Genomic DNA, 13,850 nt, shown 5'->3' on the forward strand with positions numbered 1-13,850 from the left:
CACCAAATTTCAAAGTAATCTAACTCAGCATGTCAATTTGAGAATACTTAGAAAGAAAGGTTGACCTTTAAACGGAAGTTGTGCGACCTTAACTATAGTGGTGCTGCCTTGCCACTATAATACAGCCTGAAACAATAGGCTGAGATGTGTCAGGTGCTCCAGTCAGGTCAGTAACTATTCCCTTCCCCTCTGCCCACTGCTGGATAATTTCTAATATGTCAAGCATACCCATTCTCAGCTCCTCCCCCCAGTCTCAGCAGTGTATTCTTGGAGCACATTGTAACCGTGCTAGTGGAAGCTACCCTACTCAGAGCCCATATATGATCGATAGGTGGAGGTTTACAGGGCAGAATTAAGATTGATGAGAACTTCCTGACACTCTTCTTTTCTTGAATCGTACCCTTTCTTGTTTTGGTGAATGTTCTTGTTTGGTTATTTATAGAAACAGCTGGAAGTATGTTTTTAAATACTTTTTAATATGGTAGATTAATATGAAAAGCATAAAACTTCGTTGTATAATTTGCCTACTGGTTAGAACTGAAGTGAAATAATTTCTGGGGTTACGTTCACAGCTTGATAACAATGTTTTAAATACTAACTCTCTTTTTACATAAAGATACATAAAAGTGTGTGTGTAGAACCAGTTTCAAGTATCCCTGCTAAACAGCAAAAACAAACTTCTAGCAGGGCATGGTGGAAATGCTGCATAGTGATAAACTTAACCTTCTTGATACATATTTTTTGTGAGTGCAATTTGTTTATATGCATTATTTATATGCTGAATATGTATTTACACATGTTTAATTCAGCTGTAGCTCTCTTATCCGTACCAAAAATAATCCTGTTTAATGTTTAAAGAGCAATTTGCTAATTCATTAAAAATATACAACCTTAACCTGTAACTACTAACATCTATTATACTGTTTGGGTTTTTTTCACATTATTCATACTAACAATCTGTGCATTTCAGATGTGGAAAAACAATAGTTTCTGTATTTTCTCTTCAATTAGCTATTCAGCAGAAGATGGTTAAAAATCCTGATGTATTTATATAGTTCTGGTGTTTTGTATTAATTTGCATCAAAAGCTGGGAGGAGGGGAAACCTGAACAGTATGGGGATGCATCTCAAATAAATGAATATGAGGACAGGTGAGAATGGGACATAATAGCGGATTTATACTGATCATTTAATCATAGTGGATGAAATCCAGGCCCTGTTGAAGTCAATTGCAAAATTCCTATTAACTTCATTGGAGCCAGGATTTCATCCAGTCTTTAAAAGTAACAGGAACGCAGACTGTATCAATGTGCTATAGGAAAAAACCTGTTAAAAACGCTATTAAATTAATGTCTTGCCTGGTAATTTGTCTGCTAAATAAAAAAGATGAGAGAGATGAGGTGGGTGAGGTAATAGCACTATGCTGCCATTGCTTTCTGCCTCAGATGTCTACAAGACAATGGACAACACTCAATTATCCATCCCAAATATCACCACTCTCAATCCATTTCAACCTCACCCATAATTAATCTTTCTAGAACACTCCCACATCAGTATCAGCTTCCTGGGTGCCACAATCGGCTTCAGCAATGGAACCCTACAGCCAGCTATATGTACAAGAAACCCATGGATCATCACACTGACCTCCACCAATCCGGTAACTACCCCGGGTGCACTAAGGACTCTTATCTACAGCCAGGCACTCAGACACCACAGTATTTGCTCCGAGGAGAAAATTCAAGGTACACCACTTAACACACTTAAAGTTGCGTTCAGCAAACAAGGACACTCCACCAGAAAAGTAGACCACATCATGGGACAGGCCCCCAAATACCCCAAAAGAACCTGATTCAATACAAAAACTACTGCTCGGCGACTGCACATCCCTAGTTGTCACTTTCCATTCCAAATGGGAACCCATAAGGCATCATCAAACAATTACAACCCATACTCGATGGGGACCGCATCCTGAAAGAAATCTTTCCTGAACTCTCTCTCCTGGCCTTCAAACAGCCCTTCACCCTCTTCATCATCAGAAGCAAGCCCCCCACAGACCAGGACACACCAACTCAAAGTGGCACCAGACCTTGCCAGAACAACAGATACAAAACCTGTAGACATATCTCCACTGCTACAATGATTAACACCCCCCACAATACTCCTTGTGACATCCATGGGTCTTACACATGCCTATCACAACATGGTATACCTAATCCAGATCATCAACTGCCCCAACAACAACTACATGGGTGAAACCAGACAAACACTAACTACCCTCTTAAGTGAACTCACAGAAAAATTATAAAAGAGATCCTATCACCCATGGGCGAACACTTTTCACATAAGTGATCACTCCATATCTAACCTCTCAGTCCTCATCCTCAAAGGAAACCTACACAATACCTTCAAAAGAGGAGCCTGGGAACTTAATTTCATAACTCTGCCATGCGCTAAAATCATAGACTCAACAAAGACACTCGTTTTATGGTTCATTACAACAATTTGTACCCTATCCTTTGTCTTGTGACTGAAAATATTAATTGCCCACTTCATTTTAAAAGATAGCCTGCAACATGTCTTAACCCCTTATGCTTAATCTGTCCCACCTTGTTTTTAGCTGTGACATTCTGGTTATCTTTTCTAGTCTTTTTAGACCTGAAGAAGAATTTTGTGAGGCTTGAAAGCTTGTCTCTTACACCAACAGAAGTGGGTCCAATAAAAGATACCATTTTGTCGCTCATATCCTTGGACCAACAGGCTCCAACAGCACTGCAAAAAAAATAAGAAAAAAGGCGATTGCCTAGTAGACCTCTTATAAATTAAATTTGTTCTTTCGAACATCACTCAAGTGGGGTTTTTCAAATCCTACAGTTATTATTCATGCAGTGGGAATTTTGCCTGAGTAAGGAATACAGTACAGGTCTATTATTTGTGGTTGTTGAAGGGGCTTCCATAACTTTCTTATGTGTAAATGGTTCATAACTATGATTGTCCATAATAGGATTGTACCTGTAGTAGTTACAACTATGATACAGACTATCCTTCTCTCCAAGAAGTCGTGTGCATAGATCTCAGACAAAAATTCTCTGCTCAGACTGATCCTTGGAACCTTGTTAAAGCTGGCTCACTAGAAATATGTTCTGAAATTCCAAAGAGACTATAGCTGTACTATAACTTTTTTCCTTTGGTAAGAGGAAACAGTTTCAAACAATAGAATATTAGAGTTGGAAGGGACCTCAGGAGGTCATCTAGTCCAACCCCCTGCTCAAAGCAGGACTAATCTCAGCTAAATCATCCCAGCCAGGGCTTTGTCAAGCCGCAGCTTAAAAACCTCTAAAGATGGAGATTCCACCACCGCCCTAGGTAACCCATTCCAGTACTTCACCACACTCCTAGTGAAATTTTTTTTCCAAATATCCAACCTAGACCTCCCCCACTGCAACTTGAGACCATTGCTCCTTGTTCTGTCATCTACTACCATTGAGAACAGCCTAGCTCCATCCTCCCTGGAACCCCCTTTCAGGTAGTTAAAGGCTGCTATTAAATCCCCCCTCATTCTTTTCTTTTGCAGACTAAACAAGCCTAGTTCCCTCAACCTCTCCTCATAAGTCTTGTGCTCCAGCCCCCTAATCATTTTTGTTGCCCTCTGCTGGACTCTCTCCAACTTGTCCACATCCTTTTTGTAGTGGGGGGCCCAAAACTGGACACAGTACTCCAAATGCGGCCTTACCAATGCCGAATAGAGGGGAATAATCAATTCCCTTGATCTGCTGGCAATGCTCCCATTAATACAGCCTAATATTCCATTAGCCTTTTTGGCAACCTGGGCACACTGCTGCCTCATATGCAGCTTCTTATCCACTATAACCCCCAGGTCCTTTCTGCAGAACTGCTGCCTTGCTCATCGGTCCCCAGTCTGTAGGCGTGCATGGGATTCTTCCATCCTAAGTGGAGGACTCTGCACTTGTCCTTGTTGAACCTCATCAGATTTCTTTTGGCCCAATTCTCCAGTTTGTCTAGGTCACTCTGTATCCTATCCCTACCTTCCCGGGTATCTACCACTCCCCCTAGCTTAGTGTCATCTGCAAATTTGCTGAGGGTGCAATCTACCCCATCCTCCAGATCATTAATGAAGATGTTGAACAAAACCGGCCCCAAGACCGACCCATGGGGCACTCCACTTGTGACCGGCTGCCAGTTAGACATGGAGCCATTGATCACTACCCATTGAGCCTGATGATCTAGCCAGCTCTCTATCCATTTTATGGTCCATTCATTCAAGCTATACTTTTTTAACTTGCTGATAAGAATACTGTGGGAGGCTATCAAAAGCTTTGCTAAAGTCAAGTATATCACGTCCACTGCTTTCCCCACGTCCACAGAGCCAGTCACCTCTTCATAGAAGGCAATCAGGTTGGTCAGGCATGACTTGCCCTTGGTGAATCCATGTTGACTGTTCCTGATCACCTTCCTCACTTCCAAATGCCTTAAAAAGACAATAGCCATTAGCCAATGGCTCTGAAATCACATCAGCCAACTCCCTCAACACCCTTGGATGCATTGCATCTAGCTCCAGAGACTCGTGTATGTCCAATCTTTCTAACTAGTCCTGAACCTGTTCCTTCAGCACTGCAATGCACTTACACTGTGCAATTCAGCTCAATTACCTAGAATCATACAGTTAAAACTCAGAGCTGTATTTTGATGGCATAGCTCCTACAGTTTGTACATCTTTAAATCTGTATATTTAAATCTGTATATTCATGCAAGTTTAAGAATACATTATAAAGAAGGCACATTGGTTTAGGATTATATTGTTAATTACAGTGACTCCTAGTAATAACATGATTCCTCAAAATGACCTTTCTTGGTATTTTCACACTTATACTGAAAACCCTATAAAAAGAGAGAAAAAAGTACTTACCTAAAGAAAGACTATACATATATTTGTCAACTTGGCCTCAAAATACAAGTGGTGGTTTAAAAGTGTCTGATCAAGACAACATAGATGAAAAAAATGACTACCAAAATGTGTTATGCAAAGATCTCAATAGCAGAAATTGACCAGTTTGGATTGCAATAACAAAAGAGTGCTATATAGAACTTGTTCTAATCTTTACTAATCACCTAGGACTAATATCTCAAGTCCTCAATATTTTGTTGTGGGGGGACAAAGGGAGGAAGGGAAAAGACCGTTCAGATGCATATGCATGAAATATGCATCAACAGCAGGATAAGATCTCCTATACTAATTGTTGAACTGCAGTGATCATCCATGTGATCTTGTCAATGAAGGAATGTATAAAATATAAGCAAATGTGCATTGCTTCTATGGTTAATTGATGAAATAAAGCAATTCATATGAAATACTTATTAAAATTATTCCACATTAAATATAATGTACTGTTACTGTCACTCATCCATAGCCAGTATTGCCAACTCCTAGTGTTCAAAAACAATGAGTCAACCAAAAATATCAAGATTGCTTTAAAACTCATTATTTAAAATAATAATACATTTGGGGTTCTTTTTATTTACCTTCTGGTTCCTTTGGGATTCACTTGGCTTATGTTTTCAAGCTTTTCTCCAAAACCACAGGGGCTAGAATCTTTTATTCTTTTTTTTTTTTTTTTTTTAACTGAAAACTGAGATTTTCTTGTAGTGACATGGGTCCAGGAATTGGGACTATAGAAAAAACATCAAATACCACAAGACTTGCCACCAACTCTTCTATGAATTTAGAATTTACCTTTCTAGCTGGAGTAGGTATCAAAAAGAAAGAAAATCAGCATCCCAGTTCATGGGATTCTTGTTTGTTTGTGTAGACAGGTTACTGATAGTCACTCTGAGTGAATGCTTGGGGGTAGAGGGGCTAGCTATCTTTTTTAGACACTTATAAATATTAATTTAACCTTTTTATAATCTCATTAGTATTCTTTACTTTCCAAAATCTTATCTTTGTATCACTTGTTTTCCCATCCAAATTATGATTGCATATGACTCAATGAATGACGGTGCCTTGTAATGCCACTTATCTAGTCCTTGCTATTAACTACATATAATTTACATTCAAGGCTTTCAATTCCTTTCCATCTAAATAAAATTAACCTCTGTAATCCACTTCCAGTATTGGTTAATGGGATATTTGCCCAGTACAAAAGTAAGGAGTGTGCATGTGAAAAAAAGGAGTAAAAAAATCTGCTGAGAGGTACATACCCACAGAACAAATCAGAAAAGAAAATCAGCAGTCAAATGTTCACTATATAAACGGTCTTACAAACATGATGTATGCTTTGTCTTAAATCAGTTTTCGACAGGGATAGAATGTTTTGGGTTTTTTTGTTTATTCTAACTATGTTGCTCTATGATTTGTGACACAGTGTGGTTTTTTAATTGATTTATTTTTAATTGATGTATCCTATTAACTTGATCTGCATTACTGCTGTAATTGTTACAGTGCTGACCACTTTAATTTGTCATTATTACTAAACAATTCAATGATTCTTTCATTTATGTTTGTGTAAGACCTCTGAATTCAGTAGACCTGCTCCTGATTCTCACTGATGGGAGAAGAGAATTAAGTCCATTACATTATTTTTACATCAAGTAAGCTGTTTCAGTATGCTAATTTTTAAAAATAAAATACATTTTAAAAAATAAATTCTTTGGATAATTGGTGTGTTTCTAAAGTACCAGTTTCTGAGTCATGTGAGAATCTCAGCTTTCATGTAAACAAAATAAGTTTCTAGTCCTCATGGTTATGGAGAAAAGATAGAAAGGATGAAGGGAATGCTCAAAAACCAGAAGGGAAATAAAAAGAACCTCAATTTTAAGTCTAATTTTTAAGTCAGTCATGATTTTTGGGGCCCTGACTCATTATTTTTAACACTTAAGGTTAGTGATATTGAGTTTATATTCAATTAATTTTAAATCTAAAACTGGATTTTGCTTAATCATGTATAATAAATTTGCAACCAGACACATTCATTGTTTGAAAGAAATGAAAGACCTGGAGAAATACAGGTGCAAAATGACTATGAAATCTCTAGCAAGAGTTTTAATAAAAAATAATACTTTCATACTTTCCAAAAAATGGAAATAATAGAAAACTTTACATAAATGTCCCTATACAAGAATATTGAGTATTCCGGAATGTTTATAGGGAGAAGTTATTTAAAACTGACCGCTTTGAAAAATTCCCTTATGTTGTCCCCTTCCCTTTCTCTCCACTCAGTCTCTGTCATATTCCAAAGAGATTATACATAATCTCTCAAATTTTCCCCTATTTAAATCACTGTGTGCATCAGGATAATTATAGTAAGTTTGGCATTATTGTGGAGCCAAGAAAATGGAGAAGGAAGAGCACACAGCAGCAGACCAAAAAGACTTCAGATGGTTTTTTGTTGAGTTGATGACCATGTACAGCCCACAATCTAATGGTACCACCCAATTTGGAATGCAGATGAGTCACTGCTGCTAACCAATCATGGACAAATTCTGAAAAGGTGGTCTGAACACTTTAATAAGGTTCTAAATTGGCTGTCCATCACATTAGCATCAGCCCTTCATAATCTTGAATGATTTCCAATTCAAGACCAACTTTCAATTCCACTGAACATATCTGTCATATGGAAAGCTGCATGCAGTGGTGTCAGTCCCAGGGTATTAGAGAGACAAGATAGGTGAGGTAATATATGTTATTGGCTCAGCTTCTCTTGGTGAAAAAATCAAAATCTGAAGAAGAGCTCTGTGTAAACTCAAAAATTTGTCTCTCTGACCAAAAGAAGTATGGAAAGCTGTCAGACAAATGACAAACAGCAAAGCAGCTGGTCCAGGTGGTATTCCTGCTGAGATCTTCAAATGTGGGGGCCAAGCACTGATTAGAAAGCTCACTGGCCTCCTCTTAAGGTTTTGTGAACAGGAGGCTGTGCCGCAGTAACTTAAAGACGGCAACATTATTCACCTTTACAAAAGGAAATTGCGCTTCTTGTAATAACTACTGTGACATCTCGCTCTTTGTCACTGCAAGAAAGATACTTGCCCAAGTCACACTGAACCAGCTAATTGTTCATCTTGCAGAGAAGATACTGCCTGAAAGCCAATGTGACTCCTGTCCTGGGTGTGGTACTTCAGACGTGATCTTTGCACTTTGGCAAATTTGGAAAACATGTAATGAGCAGAGTCAAGACCTATATGTAGTTTATGTCAATCTTACTGAGTCCTTTTACTCTAAGTTGAGATGGTGTGTGGACAGTCTTCCACAAGTTCAGTTGCCCCGATAAATATGTCAACATTATTAAATCTGTTCATGCAGGAGTTCAGGTTCCTGTCCTTGACCACAACTGCTTCTCAGCAACTTTTGTTGTCACCAATGGATTAAAACAAGGCTGTGTTCTTGCTCCGATATTATTTAGTATCATATTTGCAGCTGTTCTAATAGATGCATTCAGAATAATTGATTGTGGCATTTATATGCAGTACTGTATGGATGGAGGTGTCTTAAAACTGCATCGCCTGTGTGCAAAGACAAAAGTTAGGGAGACAGTTATTCGCCCTCAACATCAGGGACGTTCACAGTTGTTCACTGACTGCTTTGCATGTGCAGCAAAGTGTTTTGGCTTGATGATCAGCCTAAGGAAGACAGAAGTCATGGTCCAGCCTTAATCAGGAAGTACTGCAACTACTCCAGTTGTGACCATCGACAATGTAACATTCAAGGTTGTTGACAAATTTTGCTACTTAGGAAGTGTGATTTCATGAGATGCAATGATTGATGATGACATTACAAAGCACATTGGGGCAGCCAGTAATGCCTTCAGAAAACTTCAGTGTCATCTCTGGAATGAACACATTCAGTTCAGTGTCAGACTACAAACAAAAATTGAAGTTTACCACACCATTGTCATCACCACACTCCTCTACAGCTGCAATACGTGGACTGCTTATCAACACCACATAAAATTCTTGGACCAATTTCAAATATGATGTCTAAGGTGGATAATGGGCATTAAATGGTAAGATTTGGTTCCAAACACTGAGGTCTTTGAGTGCTGCAACATCACAGGCATAGAAGCTTTTATATTGAGTGCAGGTAAGATGGTGTGGTCTGTATGTCTGACAGTAGAATACTAAAGGCTATCTTCTGCAGAGAATTGCAGACTGGAACTCGTTTTAGGGGCAGACCAAGAAAACATTACAAAGACACTCTCAATGCCAACCTCTAATCTTGCAGTGTTAACCTCAACACCTGGGAGCTCATAGACTCAAACTTTAAGGTTAGAAGGGACCATGATGATCATTTAGTCTGACCTCCTGCACAATGCAGGCCACAGAACCTCACCCACCAACTCCTGAAATAGACCCCTACCTGCTGGCTGAGTTACCGAAGTCCTCAAATCAGAGAATTCACCATTTACACCTGCAAGTGACCCATGCCCTATGCTGCGGAGAAAGGTGAAAAAAAAAAACCCAGGGTCTCTGCCAATCTTACCCAGGGAAAAATTCCTTCCCAATCCCAAATATGGCAATCCATTAGACCCTGAGCATCTGGGTAAGACCCACCAGGCAGATACCTGGGAAAGAATTCTCTGTAGTAACTCAAAGCCCTCCCCATCTAGCACACCGTCTCCAGCCATTGGGGATTTTTGCTACTGGCAGTCACCAATGGGCCATATGCCATTGTAGGCAATCCCATCATACCATCCCCTCCATAAATTTATCAAACTCAGTCTTGAAACCTGTTTTTGTCTCCAATGTTCCCCTTGGAAGACAGTCCAGAACTTCACTCCTCTCATGGTTAGAAACCTTCTATTTTGAGCCTAAACTTGTTAATGGCCAGTTTATATCCATTTCTTCTTGTGTCCACCTTGGCACTTAAGACTCCAGATAACAGAAATTCTTCTTGTTAGTCCCTAAATGCATGACCTTGCACTTTGCATTCTTAAATTGCATCCCGTTTCTATTATTCCAGTTTACAAGGTTACCCAGATCTTCTTGTATGATATTCTGGTCCTCCTATGTATTGGCTATATCTCCCAACTTTGTGTCATCTGCAAATTTTATTAGCGCACACTCAATTTTTGTGCCAACATCAATTACAAAAATGTTAAATAAGATTAGTCCTATGACTGATCCCTGAAGAACTCCACTAGTAACCTCCCTCCAGCCTGATAGTTCATCTTTCAGTATGATCCATTGTAGTCTCCCCTTTAACCAGTTCCTTATCCTCCATTCAATTCTCATATTAATCCATATCTTCTCCAATTTAACTAATAGTTTCAAATGTGGAACTGTATTAAACGTCTTACTGAAATCCAGGTAGATTAGATCTACTGCATTTCCTTTGGCTAAAAAAATCAGTTGTCTTCTCAAAGAAGGAGCTCTTAGCCCATAAGACCTAATGGCAACAGCTCTGCCACCTCAGATTGAAAAACTTTAAGAGCTCTAGCAGATTATTGCAATCAAGGAGAAATGTGCCAGGCATAAAGCTAAAAGCAGCGAACATTCATCTATAATTGCTTTCACTTGTGGCACTTATGGATAGGGCTGCATGTCTGAAATTGGTCTTTGGTCTCATCTCAGGTCCCACAATAAGTGACTATAGCTCATCCGTCAAACTCGACAGGAGACACCATCATCATCAGCATTGTGTGTATATTATAGGTGGGGCTTTAACACTTCCCATTATAAAGCTCTTAACTTTAACCATGTAGGCTGAAATTTTAAAGTTCCTGAATTTATTTTGGAAACTTTCAGTCAAAATAGTTCTACCATTTCTGAGACTAAAGCTAAAAAATATATATATTGTTTTGCCCGTCGTAAAAATTTCTGGTGATATTTTTGAGACGCTGTAGTGCCCCAAGACTTTGAAGCAGGAATTTGAAAGGTGACAGGAGGGTGGCCTTCATGTCAGGGATGTGCTTTTTGCCATCTCCATGAAAATCCAACCAAATGTGACGAAGTTATATGCCTTTGAAAAACTTCTGTTCGCACATGCTCAGTAGAGCTGCCTCAGTTTTTAGTAGATAAATTCCCAAGATTCTGTCCATACAGGGCATGCTCCAGCCTGGGGCTGAGCAGGACTCCCCCTGTATTTGCAGCTGCAGGATGCTGTAGGCTGAGCTTGGGACAGACACTGGAAGTGAGGGCAAAGAGACTTGCTCCTGTGCTCTCAATGCCCCTCCCGCCTCCCCCAGTGGGTCCAGGCAGTGTAGAAGTGAAAGTTGCGTGATTCAGATGCAGAGAGAACAAGAACCAGACCTGGGGGGTGAGGGAGGGATTAGGGCAAGGAGCTGGGGGTGGAAGGAAGGAGTGGGGGGACTGGACTGGATGTTGGCAGAGGTGAGGAGAGAGAGAAACTAGGACAAAGGGACAAGGGAGAGAAGACTGGGAATTCTTGGGCAAGGAGACTGGAAACTGGTGGGGGGTGGAGAGGGGAGACATCTAACGAGGAGCCTGGCTGTGGGGAAAGAATTGGTATTGGCTGGGTTAAGAAACTGGGATAAGGATTCCAGGAAGGGAGATTCAGACACTGTGATTAGACAAGCCCAGAAAAAGAGACTGGGATTGGAGCCAGTGGAGATGGGGAATGGAGGTGGGGCAGAGAGCAACTAAAAGCCCTGTGGGCAGGGAGAAAGACCAATTGGACAAGGAGCCAGGGGAGGGTGGAAAATGGAACTGTCTGCGTAAGGAGACGGGGGGCAAGGAGCTGATTAATTAAAATTTGGCCTCCTTAGATTGCATGTAAATTTAATTTTAATTAGTGGACAGTATCTACATGACAGGGTCTAGAGAACTTTCACTGTAACATGAACTTTGTAGCTGTCCTAGAGACTTGGATAATATTTTAATAGTTGAAGAAGAAAATCTGATTTTCTTTTATTTATCAAGGTAAGGAGTTTCAGTCTAGTGAAAAAATCAAACAATTCTATCTTTTAAAGATTCTTCAGATACCAGACAAGCATGTACAAGTGCCCCCTGCCAATTGATACAAAAGGCAAAATGGCTATTTTCATTTCAGCTGAGTGGCTCTGTATCGGTTCTACAGCATTTGAAAGGTACCAGCTGTGAAATGAAGAGAAACAGTTTTTCCCCAAAAAATCAATTTTTGTCTCCTTTGTTAAAATAATTCTGATTGAAAAACAGACACAACATGAGCATCTAAAGAAAAACTTCTATGGTTGATATTAAGTTGACAAATATCTCAAAAAATTACCATTTATTATGTTTGTCTTTTTCTAAAAAATAATGCAACACAAAGCATTCCCAATATCATCCTTTTTAGATCATTATAACTTGCTATAACCTACCAATCTGCAATGTAAGATATACATTTTAGAATTAATTAAAAGTGATCATAGTTTAATGCAAACTATTCATTCACCAACCCAAAGATCCTGGATATTAAATAACTTATTTATGCTTGAAGTAATGACAGCTTTTTGATATGCTAAGATTTTCTATACATTGATTGTTCATCATGGGGAAAACCCCATAAATACTGCTATTACATAAAATAATTCCAAACTGTCTCTAAGGCCAAAGCAGGACTGAGAGGGTATTCACCTAAAGGACCATCAAGAAATATAAGTTTGAAAAGGGGCCTAAAAGAAGTGAAATAAACTCCTGAAAAGGTAAAACAGTCTTCCAATCTGTTTATAAAAGAATCATCTGCTCCTTTTACACGTTCCAAGCCCTAAAATAGAGACTATAGAAATCTTGTTGACTGATGCAAGACAGGATCAATACATTCTAGTCATATGAGATTGAAGGAAGGAAATAAAGATCTTGGCAAAGCACCCATACCTGTCATGGAAAAAGTTTCAGAGCTAGTCAAATCTCTCCTGCTGTAGGGAAAACACATTCAGTCTGATGCTAGCTATCAGGGTAAATATTATTAATCACAGCAGGTATGACGTATTTAAAGAATGAACTTAAAATAACAATAAGGAAAATAAGTGATCTGATCCATCAGATTGCATCTAGCCTGCAGTTTTTAAAACAAGTTGCCACATATTTCCTGCTTATTACAGTCCACATGAGAGCTTTTCCAGGAGCACAAGAAGAGTGATGTGAAATCAGTACTAGCATTGGAAAATTCATCAAAGCTTTACCATCGGCCATCTCACTTTCAGAGTGTCTGTATTGCTACAGTCAAGGGGAGAGTGGGACCAGAACTATAGCCTTGACCATGGTGGAAAACAAGAGAAAATGATTGACTTGTAGGGTAGACTGAAAGCACAGAGAGGAAGGACCCATTCCGTAAGAGCCAGGTGAAGCTAAAGAGAATGTCCTGTTGCCTCACACCAGATTGGACCTGCCAGAGGGATGCATCAGCTCATGACAGCTTCTCCACTCAACCATGTAGACTAGTGCTCAACTGACTTTCTATTAAGGGCCCCAAACTGGAGCTAGGAACAGCCTAAAAAAATCACCATGGGTGGCAGTAACAGCTACTGAAGCAGGGAAAAGACCAAGTTCCCCAATCAGAGGCATATTAGAACTACATGGACTTCAGGGTGACAGAGAGGGTGTTTTCACTGTAATGGATTGCTTTGTTCTGTTATGCCTAGAGCTTAAAACTCTATGCAAAAACTCATTCATGTGAGTCTGTAATTCATGTTCATTGGGGTATACAATGTGCACCCTTCCTTATATCAGAAGAGTCTGTTTCTGTACAGTGCTGAGTGCCTTCCATTTCCATGAAAATCAGTTGTCACAGTGATGAAATGCAGAAGTGTGGAAGGCATATAAGGTACATAAAGCCTGGAAACATTACAGGAACAGAGAAGAATGAAGCCACATATCAGGTTTATTTCTTATTTTATGTTTTTAATAAAAGCACAAAAAAGA

Source organism: Emydura macquarii, unplaced genomic scaffold (genome assembly GCF_026122565.2).
Source record: "Emydura macquarii macquarii isolate MOO-44397 ecotype Brisbane River unplaced genomic scaffold, CSIRO-AGI_Emac_v2 contig_2676, whole genome shotgun sequence".
In the NCBI taxonomy this organism is placed as follows: domain Eukaryota; kingdom Metazoa; phylum Chordata; order Testudines; family Chelidae; genus Emydura; species Emydura macquarii.